The following is a 17,642-nucleotide window of genomic DNA, read 5'->3' as shown; positions in this document are numbered from 1 at the left end:
CCGGGATAGATAATGGGGGTGCCACAGGACAAGGGGCTAGACTCGCTGTGCAAGTGTGCGTGCGGTTTGTATGGTAAGCCTCAAGAGCAGAGGTCTCTTTAAGCCAACCCCGTGCCTCAGCTCTGCCTTAGTGTCCTGATGGAGGCAGTTGTGTCTTTTCCTTGTCCTTTTGATCAATCAACACATTTCCCGGTTTTCGAGTTTAGGCAAGTATGCGTCGTGGAAATGTGTCTGAGCTTTCTCTTCATTTCCCTTTAATTTATTTATACCTTTGGCCTTACATTTACATCATTGCATCAGTCAAGTTGTATTGTAATAGTCTACTTTTGATTGACATACTCAGCAACTGATGTCTAAACAAAATACACCCTTGCGTTCCGTGCCTCCAGCTCTGCTGCTTTCAGTGATTGATTTCATAAGAAAAACAAAACAAACAACCCCAAAAGATAACAAGCACAAACCCAACCAAACCAACCAGCCAAACCAGTCCTGAGTGGCTTGCCATTCTCAGTAGGCTATGCCCTCCTTGACAGCCTGCCATGTGACTTTCGTAGTGCTTTGCTTTGGGATTAAGGTGGGGTCTCAGTGTGCTGGTCAGGCTGGCTTTGAACTTCCGAGGCTCCTGCTTCAGCCTCCTAAGTTCTGGGAAGGTATGAACCATCCCACCTTGCTTGGGATGTTATTTTCAATTCCACTGATTTTGTGATCTAAAATGTTTCTAGCCCCTTCTCTCACCTATCAAATACAAAGTAAAGTGATCGCATTGGCAGATTCTGTGTCTGCACACCTTCAAATGCAGCAAGACTGCACCGAACATTATGGAATATGTAATGGCACTCCTAAGTCAAAAACTTCTGGAAAGATTTCACCTCCATAACCAGTCCATGTTAAGTTGCGATCTTCCAGGGAGGCAGAATGATTGTAGAATTATTATAATTTTCTTCAAGGTTTTATTTTTTTCAAAATAGCAATGGGCTTGGGTCAGCTTATTCATATAAGTTCCAGTAATTAAGAGATGAAAAATGTGTAAGTCCAAAATGACGGACTGAGAACTGTGTGGGGCAGATGGGAAAAACCAGCCTAGGGAAGGTTGGGAAGCTACTAACATTAGAGGTCGGAGAACTAGAGATACAGCTGTCTGTCCATCTATCTGTCCATCTATCTATGTATCTATGTATCTGTGTATCTGTGTATCTATCTATCTATCTATCTATCTATCTATCTATCTATCTATCTATCTATCTATCATCTATCTATCTATGTATCTGTGTATCTATGTATGTATGTATCTATCATCTATCTATCTATCTATCTATCTATCTATCTATCTATCTATCTATCCATCCATCTATGTATCTGTGTATCTTTATATCTATGTATCTATCTATGTATCTATATATCTATCTATGTATCTATCCATCTATCTATGTATCTGTGTATCTTTATATCTATGTATCTATCTATGTATCTATCATCTATCTATGTATCTGTGTATCTTTATATCTATGTATCTATCTATGTATCTATCCATCTATCTATCTATGTATCTGTGTATCTATGTATGTATCTATCTATCATCTATCTATCTATCTATCTATCTATCTATCTATCTATCTATCTATGTATCTATGTATGTATATATGTATGTATATATGTATCTATCATCTATCTATCTGTCTATCTATCTATCTATCTATCTATCCATCTATGTATCTGTGTATCTGTATATCTATGTATCTATCTATGTATCTATGTATCTATCTATCCATCTATGTATGTATGTATGTATGTATCTATCTATCTATCTATCTATCTATCTATCTATATCTATCTATAGCTGTCTATCATCTACCTATCTATCTATAGTTATCTATCATCTATCTACTATCTATCTATCTATCTATCTATCTATGTAACTGTGTATCTATCTATGTATCTATTTATCTATGTATCTATCATCTATCTATAGCAATGGTCAGATTTAGTTTTATTCATGGAAGTGTTCTAGACAACACCTTTAGGAATCAGGAAGATGCTATACTATGGCTGTGTTGTGATTCTTGTGTCAGAATAATGCTAGGGCACCATAGGCTGCTCTCTGGCCACCTTGTCTAGCAGGCATGAAGCTAGGGGTAAAGGAATCCACATGGCACCAGGGTTGTCTGATTACAGTCTGTTGGTTGGCATAGAAGATAGTTGGCAAAGTCTGACAGGCATGGGTGTGTGTGGACGCTAACAGAAGGAACTAAGAAAAATTAGTGAATGCCTAAGAACTCGGGGCCAGCTGAGTGAAATGGCATGTGGCAACTGTTCTCCACAGTGCTCCAATTCTTACCTAAGTCTCATACATAAGATTGAGCAATTTCTAGTTGCCAGTTTCAGATGTGAGCCATTCTATCAGGATCAGAGTCACTTGCAAGTGTCCTCAGAACAGGGATGAAATGGTTGGGCAAGGAACCAATAAACACTTTTCCTCTAACATAAGCACCCCTGACTGACATCTACTAGGCTTCTGCTGATGATAAGTCAAACCAAATACTGTCTCTATGGCTGTGCAGTGTATCAAGTGGTCTGCATATCTCTCAAGACGAAGAACTAAAATGTGTGGATTCTCCAGTGGGTAACTTAAGCTTGAAGTATATTGTTTCCTTATGTTGAATTGTAGAGTGTAATTATAAAGTAGTCGTAGACTTCAAAAGATAGATGATTGACACCAAATGTCTGTCTCTGTCTCTGTCTCTGTCTCTGTCACACCCCTGTGTGTGTGTGTGTGTATCTGTGTGTGTGTGTATGTGTGTGTGTTGTGTGTAGTGTGTGTGTGTGTGTGTGGTGTGTGTGTATGTGTGTGTATGTGCGTGTATGTGCACGTGTGTGTTGTGTGTAGTGTGTGTGTATGTGTGTGTATGTGTGTGTATGTGTGTGTATGTGTGTGTATGTGTGTGTGTTGTGTGTGTATGTGTGTGTATGTGCACGTGTGTGTTGTGTGTAGTGTGTGTGTATGTGTGTGTATGTGTGTGTATGTGTGTGTATGTGCATGTGTGTGTTGTGTGTAGTGTGTGTGTATGTGTATGTGTATGGTGTGTGTATCTGTGTGTGTGTATGTGTGTGTGTTGTGTGTAGTGTGTGTGTATGGTGTGTGTGTAGTGTGTGTGTATGGTGTGTGTGTATGTGTGTGTATGTGCACGTGTGTGTTGTGTGTAGTGTGTGTATGTGTATGGTGTGTGTAGTGTGTGTGTGGTGTGTGTGTATGTGTGTGTATGTGTGTGTATGTGTGTGTATGTGCACGTGTGTGTTGTGTGTAGTGTGTGTGTATGTGTATGTGTATGGTGTGTGTAGTGTGTGTGTGTGTGTCGTGTATCTCCCTCTCCTTTGTTTTGCATGTTTATACTGCTACTTAGAGGCAATTGCTGCTTTGCCTGGCTGATGTCTTCTCCTAGCTTGCCCCTGGGCCAACCTCAGCACTTCCAGAAGAGTCTTTGTTCCCTCCTCCATGGCTCAGTTACTTTGTAACTGTATTTCTTTGTCCAGGGTTTCATTGCCATTTAGAAGTAGAAGGTGCACTGTTAGAATATTTTCATTTATTTGTAGCTCTCCATAGATGATAAATAGATTATATCTTAATTTCAAGAGAATTATGAGGTAAAAATGGTCATTGCATCCAAAATTATGTCTCACAATCCCCAAACCAATCACAAAGTAGTCATGTGTGTATGTGTGTATGCATGTGTGCATGTGTGTGTGTGTGTGTGTGTGCGTGCGTGTGTGCGTGTGTGTGTGTGTTTGTATTAGTTGGTTTATCATGACTGAGGCAAATTGCTTGACAAAGTCAATTTCTAGGAGATATATTTTGGCTCCCAGATTTTGAGGTTTCAAACTACAGACAGTTGGCTCTGTTGCTGTTTGGTTTATCACAGAGCAGAGTATTATGGCCTGGAATACATGCTTGGGAAAAAGTGCTTCCTTCACGATAGTCAGGGTACAAATCTCTACCACTTTGCCTCCAAGTTTCTTAGCTTCTTTTAATTTGAACCATTGAAAGAAGCTAATCTCCTGCAGTTTCTATTACTTCCCAATGGCACCATATGCAGGAACCAGCATATAACACTTGGTCATATTCAACAATGCAGAAAGTGGCTGCTACCGTGTTACTGGCAGTAGACCAAGTGAATTAAAGTTAGGAAGGGCTCAGAAGAGCACTGCAGACAGAAACAAGTCTTCATTCATCTAACTTGTTAATTCTAGTGATGGTTAAGGTGGAATCCATGGGCAACGCTAGAATAAGACAGGGAATGTGGTTATAGGGGATAATCAGCATCAAAGCAAAGTATTATCCCATCCAAATCTCACAGCCCGCATCCCATTTGGTTCTCCACAAACTCCTTTTCCTGTTAAACCCTTGAAAGGAGACCAAGAAAGAGGTTGCAAGGAACTTTTTCAAGGCTTTCCCTTATGTGTTTATATTTATGAATGTGTCTCCATCTCTACCATGGCAGCCTTGAAAACCGAAATGTCTGTTAGACTTTATTTCCTTAGTATCTGTTTTGTTGCTGCCGTTGTTGTTGTTTTAAGGTGTGAGCATGCTACCTTGTAGTTATTGTTTTGCACACTTTTCCATTTTGTTGATCTCCAATTGCGCTGAAACCTTTTACTTAAATGCACAAATCTTCTGCCATTCTCTAAAATTGTGTCTTCAGTTTCCAGTTTCCACAACCACAGTGATGATGGCTCCACCCTCAGTCTGCAGACCCTCTCACTGTCTGCTTCCTTTGACACACCACTGACTTATTCCTTGGCCATCCTTTCCCTGACCACTTCTATTCCTTGGTCCCTGGATGTTGACAACAGGATACTTTGTGTGGGTCATCCCAGTTGGGAACCTCCAGTGTCCTGGGCTGTTTCTTACAGCAGGGATGCCAAGGCTTAGTTCATATGCCCAGTGTTCAGTTTTCACTCATGTTCAGTCACCTAACAAATCTGGCAACATTTTGATAACCGTATCTTACATATCAAGCAGAAACTATTAGTCTCAAAGAACTTAGGAAATACTCAAGTGTTTGGAGCCCAGTAAAAGAGCCAAACAGATAAATATGAAAGTGAATCTGTGGCCAGTGTCACCGAGCAGAGGTATGTAGTGGTAAGAGCTCCCAGAAGCTCAGGACAAACAGCAAATGGTCCCTGGAGAAGGTCATGCTGTCTTCATCTCAGTTATTTGGATGACACAAGTTTGAAGTGAAACTGACATTTCCTAATGCCCAGTGTGCCCAGGAATTTTTGATGGCTACATTTCAGTACTTTAGCCCCTCCTGTAGTTCGTCACACAATGCTGCCTTCTGTTCTTTTCTAATGCTCCTAGGGCGATGGTAGGACACTCCCTCACAAGTATAGACCACAGATGGTGATGCTGGCATCCAGGCTAAATACCACTGGGGTTTATTACAATAGCGGTGGAGTGTACCATGCTTGTATTCTTCACCATGTATCTCAAATATTACCTCAGAGTTTTTCAGGGCCATTCCCGAAGGGTGGTATGTTTTCTTATTACTCATTCAAACTCTAATATATCTACCTAGTTATGACAATAGTTCTCTGAGTTGTTAGTGGAGGCCATATGGGTGTTCACACGCTGAAAATTATAGCTAGTCTATTCAATAAGGGCCATTGTCCTTCAGTATTCTCAAAGACACCAAATCCACATGGGCTCAAGTATCTTATAGGAAACGGTATAGAATTTGCAAGTAACCTACACATACCTTACTCCTTAGTTTCAACTGACTGTAATAGCTAATGGCATGTGAATGTATGTATGTACGTGTTGACTGTTTAAGAATAATGTCAAGAAAACAAGCCCCTATATTTTTAGTACAGATTCTCACCCCAGTCCCCCTCCCCAGTTTCTTGGTGGCTAAATCCTTGAATTTAGAACCCAAAGGCACCCAGGGCACACTGTAACAACATGTAAGGCAAGGAGTGTTTCTTGATACTGGTTATGCCGTGTGAACGAAATTGACTATAGATCTTGAAGAAAGGTAAAGAATTGACTTTTATAAGACTGACAGTGGCAATACCATTTTGCGGATTAGGTGACTTAAAGGGTAATGCACTTTTGTAATTTAAAATCCCAAAACCTCACTGCTATGTTATGACTGTTTATAAGTTTGTAGCGACTTAACATGCCAGTTCACTGGTAGTTTTATACACTTCTTTGAAATTAGTCAATGTCGAAGGCCATAGTGATCTGTTGACTTTCCACTGAGCACAATATGGAAGGGGTTGAAGGTCACGGGGACTGTTCCACTTCTGCCGTGGACAATATGGAAGACCTTGTCGCATTTCAGCAAGGTTCACAAGCAACATCCTCATCCCCCTGATTTAGTAATGAAGTTTTGTGAAGAGAAGAAAAGTTGTCGTTATTAAGTGCCCAGCCGTGTTTGATCCTGGAGAGCGTATTGTTGATTCGTGTTGAGTCTTGTTATCATCCGCCTGGATGCATAGAGTTATCGTTTGTAAGACATAGTCCTCGACCTCAGGAAGTCTTCAAGGTGTGTGCTAAGATATAGCTGAACACTAGGACACAATTGGGGAAAAGCACACCAATTACCAGAGCTCCATCTCCCTTCTTGTGCTCAAACATTTGTGCTCCTGATGTTTTCTGTTTCCAGATGTTTCCTTGGTTATCTGCTCTTAGGTAGAAGGTTCTTACTTTGAGCACTACATGTTTTGTAAGAAGTAATGGGAGAAAAATTAAAACAAAGTAACTCAACCATAAAAATCCACAGGGGGTGAAGCGAGTTCCACAGAGGAAACTTCGATTCCTGTGGCTGAGTTTTGAATGTGTTCTCTAGGCTAAGCTGGGTTTCACATTGAGATAAATCCCTACGTATTTATGTTGTTAAAGTCTTTTTCATGTGTTCATCTGTTGGCATGTTCAGTTCTGAAAACCTTAAGACCACATTTAACTCATGGCCTTGGTAAGATACTTGGCTGAGTACCATGTTCCTCTCTGGCATCTGGGAGACTTTGTCTCAATGGTAGACAGTGTTTTCTTATCATGGCTTCGCTCCTGAAGACCGTCTTGGAAATTGCGAGGCTAATCAAAACAGTCATTTGAATGTTTTCAGGGGAAGCCTAGGTCTGCTGTGATTTAAGTTGTATTAATATGTTTGGATTTTCACAAGTGATACTTATGTTTAAATACATGAAGCATAATATATAATACATATATACATACATACAAACATACAAACATACATGCATACATACAACATACATACATACATATATACACACATACATAGCTTTAAGTACATACACAATTTAAATACACGCACAGCTCTGTGAAAAGTAGAGCCTGTTAAAATAGGCCACTAATGACGTATTAATTTCTTTCTAACATGTTGTTTTATGGCAGCCCGTGGCTTTGCCTCAGTAAAGCTTCCAGTTACTATTTGCTACTGCTAATACCCAGCTTCTACCCCTCTGTTCTGTTATTCATTTATTCATTCCTTTATTAGGGGAGAATAATAAAGGAAACATAAGAGACTGGGCTGTGTGAGCCCAAGGGTGAGGATGAATAGTTTAATAGGAAAAAGGGAAAAATAAAATTAAGGCTCTGGAATGAAAAAGGCACTTCACTCTTGCCTCTCGGATATCAGTACTCCTTTTAATGAATTTTTATAATAATTAAGTATGAATTTGATGAGAAAGAGTGTGTGTGTGTGTGTGTGTGTGTGTGTGTGTGTGTGTGTGTGTGTGTGTGTGGTTTTCTTAGGCAATGTCTGGGAAAATACAGTAAGGTTTTCCAAGTCTTATTTTCGCGGCTCTTTCTCAGATAATCCTACTGCCGTTTAAAAGCGTTTTTGCCGAACGTTATTCAATATTTTATTTTTTCTCAACATGGGGAAGTCACGCTTGAGTTTTGCATGAGTCATTTCCTAGGTCTCGGGATGTCTCGCTGACTTAAACAGACATCTAGATAGATAAGGGCGTCTAGATAGATAGATAGATAAGGGCATCTAGAGTTACTGATCATGTACTTCTCATGTTATAATGAAATCCTTAGGCCTCAGGTCTTTGTAATTTTTCTAACCAAGGCGACAGTGATCTATAGCTGCTTTGCAAAGAAAAGCACAGAGGAGTTTGTAACTTTCACTGATAATTTTCAGTTCATAGAAAGACCAAATCCTCCTTGGCCTGGTTGAGCACACTGCTGTGTCACATTTGTCTTCTTTGCTGGCCATCAAAGATGGCAGAAAGACAGTTGAATAAGGATGTATCACCAATACTTCAGAGATGCAGCCAGAGCAGCCCTCAGTGGATGAGACCGTCGCACGGAAGAGTGCAGAAAGAAAACCAAAGATGCGAAATGTGATCTGTGTATAGATATCAAGATGAGCAAATTTGAGTGACAGATCTCTAATTGGAAACTATGCCCACACACGTCATAAATCAAAGTCTAGATACCTTATTTCAGCATGCAGCCTTGTTTGTGACTGGCCTCCTGTGTAGTTTTTGAATCGTGCTATCTTTGAATCATGATAATTGACAAGCAATGATAGATCACCGACTACGAACACAGTCTCCTCAGTTATGTTACACACATATAGAGCCCTTTAAAGAAAATAGTCACTTATCACCAGTAGGACTGTAGACACCATTCTGTTCTTTAGTTATAACGTAGAGATAATATGGCATGTAGTTCATAGAGTTACTGTAAGAATTATGTGCACACACACACACAAGCATGTAAGGCACACCTCATTATTAGTGAGGTGTGGATTCAAGGTCACAGCTACACATGCTGAAATCTGCTAAAGCTCAAGCCTCTTATATAAAACGGTGTGCATGGGCCTGTGTGTCTGCCTGTGCATGTTTGTGTGTGCATGTGCTCCTATGTCTATGAGTGTGTTCATATGTGTGTGCTTGAGCTTGTGTGTGTGTGCACATGTGTGCCTGTGCATATTTCTGTAAGTGTGCATGTGTTTGTGTGTACATGTGCATGTGCACAGTGTGCCTATGCTTGTGCATGTGTGTATACATGTGGATGTGTATGTGTGTACATGTGAATATGCATGTATATATGTGGTGCATGTGCATGGTGTGCATGCAGTGTACCTGTGCATGTGCCTGTGTATACATGTGCATGTGTATATGCATATGTATGTGCATGTATACATGCATGTGCATGTGTGTATGTATGTGCATGATGTACATGCATATGTGCTGTGTGTCTGTGCATGTGTGTGCATATGTGTGTGCATGTGTATTTGCATGTGCATGTGTGCAGTGTTCCTGTGTGTATACATGTGCATGTATGTATGCATGTGTGTGCATGTATACATGCATGTGCATATGTGCATATGTGTGTGTTCATGTGTTTTATGGACACCATTCATTACATCAGTCATTCCACTGCTCACACTGTCCCATATTTAGCCAGTGGGAGCCACCTTATGCTATTCCATGTTCTTGTATATTACCCCATAAGTTCTTGATGTTACTTTGCCTTCTGATAATCTCTGTCCAGGAGAGAATATAAATCAGCCTTTAATTCAGAGAGCACTGTTTCCATGCAGAAGTGAGTACCATTCAGAAACCAAGCTGTGTACAAGTTGCTTGTTGAAGTAATTCAATCTTCTAGGCCATCTAGAAGCACAATTAAGCATGTCTGATTTCGTTTCTATATCTACTGCAAACGGTATTCACACTGCTCCAATTCCAAATGCAAACCACAGGGTGTAGTCTAGTGTCCCCGAGAAACCTAACTTCCTAGTGAGGTCAGTGTTTATGTTTATTTATTCAGTGTGGAAGAACAGAGAAAGGAATTTGAGAGTTACAAATAATACAGTGACTGACTAGACTTCACTATTTTAAATGTTTTTGAAGAAAATTTAATAAAGTCATTCAGTAATAATAAATAATAATAACAATTTGTATACACAACTTAGTTGAACAGTTCCAAAGTTTAGACAAGTGTCCATACACATGGAACTCACATCTCATATCCCATCAAAATATAAGGCATTTATGCCATCCTAGAAGTTTCGAGCCTATGCTTGCCCCTTGGTAGCAGGTATCATGATGGATGGAGCCTGTTTAGTCAACGCTGTGTGCATGGGATCACACAGCGACTCCACTGGCCTCTTCCACTCACTATAAGACACATCCACATCCACACACATTTGTGGTTTTCTTTACTGACTCTGCTCTCAGGGTTTACAGTTTGTTTTGTGTGTTTACCTATTGGCTGACGTCATTTGTGTTATTTACAGTGTACGACTTATATAAAACAATAAACATGAACACTGCCGTACAGATCTCTCTATCAACACGAGGATTCTGTTTCTCTATTAAGAATATGGAATTGGAATTGCTATATCACAACTAGGAGGATATTTAATTTCGTACGGCACTGCTAAATCCTCTGCCATGATACTGTTTACATGATATTTAATTTTGTATGGCATTGCTAAATCCTCTGCCAAGGCATTGATAATGTTTACATACCTGCCAGATAGCAGGAACCCATTGGTATCCTCACTAACCACTTCGTCCCATCAGCCATTTGTAAGCATTTACAATGCAAATGTATGTGTGGTGATATCTTATGGTGGTTTAGATATCCATTTCTTTGATATGCGGTGGCACTCAGACATTTTCATGGGGTTCTTGAAGCTTTGTGTATCTTGCATTGGAAAGCACTTCTGAAATCATGTGGCCCAGTAAGGGTTTTAGTGTTGAGTCCTAGGAGTGCTTCTTCATGGGTAGACACCTTCTGGTTGATGCATACGTCATAAACATCTTCTTATGATCTCCGAGGAACCATGAGTCTCCTTGAGGAAGCTTTTGAACAAACGGAACCCTCTGCCTAAAGTGAACATCGTAATTTCATGCTGTTGCTTTTCTTATCATCAATTCACTTCCTGCCTCATACTGCAAATTTATTTTCTTATATTTTCATTTGTAAGGTTTGGGTTTCAGCTGAAGATCTAGCTTGAATGAACCTCTGCACACGTACAGAATAGTAAACTGTAGGATTTAACACTAGATTTTTGTTATTTTAAAGACAGCGTCTCAAAGAAATTTTAGTGTTTCTTTCCTACTGTAAAACGATTCACCTGTGTAACAGTTTATTAACAGCAACTCAGACTGGATCGGGTATAAAGGAAACGCACTTGTTCAGTTTGCCAAGAGCGAGCTGTATCCCACAAGGTCGGTGAAAGACAGTCAAGGGCAGAGCGGAGGTACCAAACCATAACCTGCTTTCCACAGATCACTCTCTGACCTCTCACACCACTTGTCCCCAAGTGTTTTTATTTTGTAGAATTCTGGTCATCAGGGATGATGAATGCTGTCGGGCTACATGTCATTTTTCTGGTGTCTCTCACGTCCATAAGAAAGAACTCTATGTGACATGAGCGAGTCACACGTGCTCTTTCTAGGCCTAGGATATCATAGTCTCTATACAGCTCAGGCCTCTGAGCAACCAGGTGCTGGTCTGTCCTACTGCAGAAAGATTGGGCTCAATCAGAACAAGGTGGCATTCAAGACATAGCCTCACCTTTGGAGAGGCTCTGGATATTCCAAATACATACCACCGAGGTGCCTACCCCATTTTAGTTCTTTTTCTTTTGAATGGAAGATAATTGAATATATCTCATATTAAAGACGGCTTGCTATTTGGCTTCTCTAAAGTAAGGCATAAATGAATGATTTTGAGGTATTAAAGTGTGTTCGAATTATGAGAATAATTAGATCTCATTAAACATTGTGATTTGACAAATCACAGTCCTTTTCGACAGGAGTAATCTTGAGAAAGTAGATTAGCGGTCGGGCATTTTTCTCTCCCTCTCTCTTTCTACTTTGACATCTTTCCCCCAGTTTGTTCAAACTCTAATGAAAAAGCTGTCTTGTCAGTGCTTCCCACGTGATGAACCACTGCGCGAGTAATTGAGGTTCAGTGACTAGGTCTAGATTTATATACTTAGGGAGCCGAATCATTTCCCTGGCCTTAGAGAGAGAGCCCCGTAGTACTCAGCCCACAGGATTAATCGAGGAAGCAGAAGCTTCCTTATTGGAGATCATTAAGCACCCCAGGCTTCCGCATGAAGGGGGAACCCGAAAGTTCATTGGAAACAAATCGCTATCTCAGTCAGGTTGACCATTTGTCTGTTTTTTTTGAAGTACAAATGAGTAAAAGGCTGGCCCCACAGAGAAACTTGGAATGGTGTGTGGTCAACGGCATGAGATTTTCCCAGGTCAGACTGTCTAATATCAAAGCAGTGCTTTATGAAAGCTGTTAAGTTACCTTAAAAATACCCATGGGGGAAGCAGGGTTCGAGGGACTCCATAAACCTCAGGTACAAAGACTGTCTTAGGAGAGAAGGCCCAGAGAAATGGTACCCTGAGCAGGGCTTGGAGTCTTTCTCAGAATCCTGTGCTGCCTGTTCCCCTCTCCCTCTTGTATTCACATTTCTCCTTTATCTCTGTTGTTCTGTCTTTGGTAGCATAATCCCCTTATGTCTTAGTCTTAGATGTGGAAACCTTCTTGCCTACTGCTTTTCAAAACAAAAGATGGCTGGAGGAGAGGTATAGGAGAATGCAGGAGCGTCTATGTTGACATGTTTATAAGATCAAATGTCTGGTGTTATTTGAAGAGTCTAGTCATGTCAGTTTAATTAATATGAAGGGAGAAACATTCAACTCACACTTACTTTTTCTTTCTTCAAGATTTCTGTGTTGAGGGGACATCGGGGAACTCACCCAGGTGATTGTAATGCCTGTCAAGAGCTGAAAGGATTGAAGGACACCCACCATGTATCTGTCGACACTTTCTTAGCCCCATCATCATCAGTAAAGCCTTCATTTTGATTTGATTTCCTTTCTACTGAGGTTCTCAGCTGTGAGAAATTTAAGGGTCCTGTTCACGAATTCCTCCGGTGGTGATGGGAAGGTAGAGACTACTTCTAAATATGGATCAAAATACCTTCCTCAGTAATTGACTAAAACCTCCATTCAAGGAAGCATGATCTCTCCCGAAATATTAAACATACAACACAAAATATCCAGGACTGAACAAAAATAAAGGAAATTCTAAAGAGTTTATGTTTTTATAATTTCCAGATGATTAAGTCATTTTATATCCGAGGAAAATAATTATAGACAATGTGAAGATTACAACACAAGATGTAGATTGGATATATATATCCACTGTCTGACATTTTAAACAATTTAATTTCAAATAACGAAGCAACAGGACCGTTTTCTGTATGTTTCCTTGGGAAGTGATCTGTGGATTTAGCGTATTTCTATGTTGGAGTCCTAGGGTGTGCCCCATTGACGCCTACTTCAAACTTCTCATCCTTACCTGTACTGCAGTCTCCTTGTTTTCTTCATGGATAGATGTTCTTGGGGACAGTTTATGGTTAAGAATGATTACAGAAGATTGCATTAAGCAAAAACGTAGTTATTTATTTACTTTTTTCTCAATAATGTCTAAAAGCCGGTTTCTCTTTAACCCACTGCACTTGGATCAGGTAGACAGGAGACTCTGGTGTGGTGTCATTGCATTAGGTACCTGGCAGTTTCAGGCGGTTCTGGACTCCTGTGTGGGCTCTCGACATTTATTTATTTATTTATTTATTTATTTATTTATTTTTTAAACGTTATGTGTGTGGATATTTTGCTTATATTTGGCATGCATAACCGACTAGGAGCAAAGCAACACTGGGTGCTGACATGGGCAGGAGACACATAAACAAGTGAGACAAAGACAAAACTAGGAAAGGTGAAATAGGGCACGGAGCTGGGGTACTGTGGACAAGGAGTGTGGGATAAGAGCAACACACCCAAGCGGATGGATGCTCAGGGCTTGTAAGGTCACAACTGAGTGGAAACTCAGAGGGACAGGAGGAGGAGGAGGAGAGAGAGGGGAAGGGAGGGGTGAGGAGGAGGAGGAAGTGGAGGAGGAGGAGGAGGAAGAAGAGGAAGAAGAGGAGGGGGGGAAGAGGAGGGGGAAAAGATCACATTTGAATGGAAACTCAAAGGAGAAGGAGGAGGAGCAAGAAGAGGGGGAGGAGGAGGAAGAGGAGGGGAGGAGGCGGAGGAGGGGGAGGAGGAGGAGAGGGGTTGGAACTGGCCATTCAAAGCCATCGTGCAGCATTTGGGAAAGGCGGGTGGGAATCATACTGACCTTTCTATGCCAGGCCAGATGTTTTAGATTTAACTCTGAGTGCAAATGAGCAATTATTGGAAAAGCACAAGCACTATAATGTCATGACCCGATCTGTTTTCTAAAAGGAAATCCTGCTGTCAAGGATTGAATGTATAACGCTGTTGCAGTAGGAATGGACTCTGTGAGCAGACAGAAAGCCAGTATAATAATTTAGGAAGAGATGTGAGAGGTCTGGGGTTGTAAAGTCTAAAAATCTAAGGTGTTGCTCTATCTTCATATGAGTGTGTATGTGTGTGTGTGTATGTGTGTGTGTGCGTGTGTGTGTGTGTGTCTGTGTGTGTGTGTGTGTGTATCTGTGTATGTGTAAAAGGGGGTTGTGGGGAGGACATTCTATTTAGGGAAAACTATAATCACATTATACTACCTTGCTTTCTATTTCTAAAGCAAAATTCCTGAGCCTAGATTATTTATAAGGGAGAATTTTGTTAATTCCTGTTGACAGAGGCTAGAAGTCTGAGGTGAGCAGCCTCATGGATCTCTGGCCAGGACCTCATGTGGGAAGGCCTCACAACTGTAGGAGCACATTCAGAGAGGAGCAAACAAGATCCGGCCAGACAGGAAGCTGAGAGACTCATTGGCATGACCTTCTCTAGCAATAGAAACCTGCTGTCTTTAGAATTATCCAGGGATAGCTACATTAGCTCTTTCCGAGGATAACAGTGAATCCCAGTGACCTAAATACCTCCTCTGAAGGGATCCCCCACCTCCTCATACTGTCATACCTGAGCTGAATTTCCAGCACACTCCCACCCCAAGTATTGAGAGATGCTATCTGTCTGTCCTCCAAAGGCAAAGACTGCTAATGGAGGCACCTCCTCTCGCTCTGGCTGTAATATCTTCTGACACTCATGGCTCTGTTCCCATTCACACACGCACTCCTTGGTAGCCTATTTCTGTCTTGCCTTTGTTTTCAGCTGACCTTTCATGGCTCCCGAGGTTATACTGGCAGTTCACCCTCTTGTTCCTGGTATCCCTAAGAAACTGAGCAGTCGGATAGCTTGGCTGGGTCATGGAGAGAGGCAGGAAACTATAGCAAGCCTTCCTAGGATGGGCAGTGACATCTGTGTTGAACAACTGTGGCCGGGAAGGAGAGTAGAACCGGAAGCGAGGGTGCTAAGAGCTGCAGCGCTTGAATCTAGAGTCTGAGCTGATCAACAGCCAAGCGGTTTCTAGGGAGGGCTCTCACAGGAAGGAGGGCTAAGGAAGCAGGGGAGGGAAGGGCAGTGGAGTTAACGATAAACCAGCTTTGGCCTGATGTAGTGGGGAAGCTTTGGTTTACTGTACAACACTGTGTGCTGTAATTCCAGTCATGGCTCACCTGTTACAAGATGGACACCTCCCAAGTTCAGTAGAAGGACAAAACAAACCACAGATCTCTTCAGACGAGCCTGTCCCCTCCTCTTCTCCTGAAGATGCAACACAGCCAAACCTCCCCCTTTATGTACGCTTGAGCCACCTAGACGCAAAGAGGCTAGCTTACTATTCCCTCATGATTAGCCACTGGCTAACGTGTAAGACCGTGGAGAATGTTCTAGAAGATTTCCTTAGCGAAGACCACGCTCTAAGGGGAAGTGGCGAAAAGCCATGACCATGTGACATTCAGACATTTGGGCGAGGCTGGTACACTTGGGGCTGTCTGCTCACAAGCTACCGTAGAGCACTATAGTCTTGGTTTAAATCCCAGCTACTCCCTCAGAGTTCTAGGGACCACCAAGTCTCACAAGCCCTTTGCTCGAGTGTATCCATCCACAAAGGCATGCCTGGGTCCTGTAGATTATTTCTAGTTTTGCGAGTATGTTTTTATAGTGTGAACTGTACAGGTGGGCTGTGTGTTGGACTGGAAATGCAGCCGTTAAAATATCAGTAAGATGCTTGACAAAAGAGCATGTTACCAACACCCACAAAACACAGTGAGTTCTGCTTCCGTTGTTTTTTAGCAACCAAGACAGCGGAGTTAAATATTGGTTATCCGTGATCTCCTACTGTGTGCCTTTGCACAAGAAGTGTGGTTACGATGCCTTCCCCATCTCTGACAACGGGGAGAGTTGGATGCGACCAAAACTACTCTGGAAAGCCCCTCCCCCCCAAAACACTTTGCTAATTGCAGTGTTTTTCCAACATTGGCAATTTTCACTTTCTCCCAGGAGAGGCCATGGACTGTCTGGCCCACAGGAGTCATTCGTTTCTGCTGAGGATCATGAGGCTTGGGATCCTGGACATTCAGATTCCGGAGCTCCCACTTGCGCTGTGAGCCAGCCATCTCTTTACAGCCTGGCCACGCCTCAGAGGCTGCAGCCTGCACTTCACGCGGCTGCTGCCCTCAAGTACAGAGTGGAGAGCAGGCTGTCCCTGTGGGATTGCTGGTGCTTCCCAATTATTCTCTCTCTCCTTCTCCCCTACTTCTGTTCCTTCCTTGCGTCTCTCCTTCTATTTCCTGGACATGCGCCATTGAATCTGTGACTAAACTGGGATATATTGCAACTCTGTGGCATCTGGCATCCTATTTATATGCAGTTTTGTAAATGTATCCTCTGTTGGAATGAAGTCACCAGTTTAAGTCCCTGTATGTGTGTGTGTGTGTGTGTGTGTGTGTGTGTGTGCGCGCGCGCGCGCGCGCGCGCGTGCGCGCACACTCGCGTGCACCTGTGCTCTGAGTCTGGGGAATTCTGTTAGGAGAATGAATTCCCTTTTGATCACACTATGTGATCCTAGTTCCTCTGCTTACCAAAGAATCACTATATTAGTAGATACAAAATCGTCAGCCACCGGGCAATAATGGACAGTTATTGATAAAATGATTAAGGTAATTAAATGATGGAGCATCGTCAGGTAGGACGCGACAGGGCAGCCATCATCAGGGCTGTTCCCAAGAGTGACAGGGAAATGCCAGCTAAGTTGTCAGTTCTGTTTTCTGCTTTAGCTGGGAATCAGTGGTAGCCACGTCGTTGGAGCACTTTCCGTGTGATGTCGATCAGTTGGTGGTTCTGTTTGGTCACCTCAGGCCGCTCTCAGCTGCAACATCCTGACTGTGAAGGAAAGGATCTGCCCAGTGGACATCCAGTTGTGCCCTGAGGACAGGAACATAGATGCTAGAGGTCTGATGCTAGACAGGCTGGGTACATGCATTTACTACCAAGGCTAGAAAGTGAGATTTTCAGGGTCATGTTTTATCTGAAGTCTGTTGCTCTTGCTGTTATTGTTATGTTTTTAAAGGGCATTCAAGGTTATTGAAGTGTGTGGTGTGTCTGAATGCTAACTGAAATCTCCCATGCCGGGGGTGGGGGTGGGGGGGGCAAGCTCCTAAAGTGTACAACTACCGCTAAGGGATTTAATAGAAAAAGAACAAGCAGCCAGAGTTACTTTTGTAGAAAGTCTGTTGTGATTGTTACATTGTTACACATTGTGCTAGTTT

General features: G+C 42.0%; 1 protein-coding gene across 2 annotated transcripts in view; it reads left to right on the top strand.

Annotated features, from left to right (window-relative positions):
• Positions 1–17,642, top strand: part of Arhgap24 (Rho GTPase activating protein 24) — a 383,238-nt gene that overhangs the window by 47,207 nt on the left and 318,389 nt on the right. The gene's annotated exons all lie outside the window — the stretch shown is intronic.

The sequence above is a fragment of the Rattus norvegicus genome, chromosome 14 (assembly GCF_036323735.1).
Source record: "Rattus norvegicus strain BN/NHsdMcwi chromosome 14, GRCr8, whole genome shotgun sequence".
In the NCBI taxonomy this organism is placed as follows: Eukaryota; Metazoa; Chordata; class Mammalia; order Rodentia; family Muridae; genus Rattus; species Rattus norvegicus.
The sequence above is the reverse complement of the archived record's forward strand: the minus strand, read 5'-3'. Positions and strand labels throughout refer to the sequence as shown.